We start from the raw sequence: 601 nt of genomic DNA on the forward strand, positions 1-601 counted from the left end.
CACTCTATCCCTACCTCTTCAACATAGTACTTTAAGTTCTAGCAAGAACAAGAAGACAACTAAAGGAGATCAAGGGTATAGAAATCAGAAAGGAAGAGGTGAAAGTGTCATTATTTGCAGATGATATGATAATATATATGAGTGACCCCAAAAATTCAACCAGAGAACTCCTCCAGCTGATAAACACCTTCAGCAAGTGGCAGGATACAAAATCAACTCAAAAAAAAATCAGAAGCTCTCCTGTATACCAAAGACAAAAGGGCTGAGAAAGAAATTAGGGAAGCAACATCCTTCACAATAGCCAGTAATAACATAAAGTACCTTGGGGTGACACTAACCAAGCAAATGAAAGACCTGTTTCAGAAAAACTTCAAGTCTCTGAAGAAAGAAATTGAAGTAGATATCAGAAGATGGAAAGATCTCCTGTGCTCATGTTTTGGTAGGATTAAAATTGTGAAAATGGCTATCCTGTCAAAAGCAATCTACAGATTCAATGAAATTCCCATCAAAATACCAACTCAATTCTTTACAGACCTTGAAAAAAAAGATTCTCAGCTTCATATGGAGAAACAAAAAACCCAGAATCTCCAAAACGATCCTG

This window comes from Meriones unguiculatus (genome assembly GCF_030254825.1).
Source record: "Meriones unguiculatus strain TT.TT164.6M chromosome Y unlocalized genomic scaffold, Bangor_MerUng_6.1 ChrY_unordered_Scaffold_25, whole genome shotgun sequence".
Lineage (NCBI taxonomy): Eukaryota > Metazoa > Chordata > Mammalia > Rodentia > Muridae > Meriones > Meriones unguiculatus.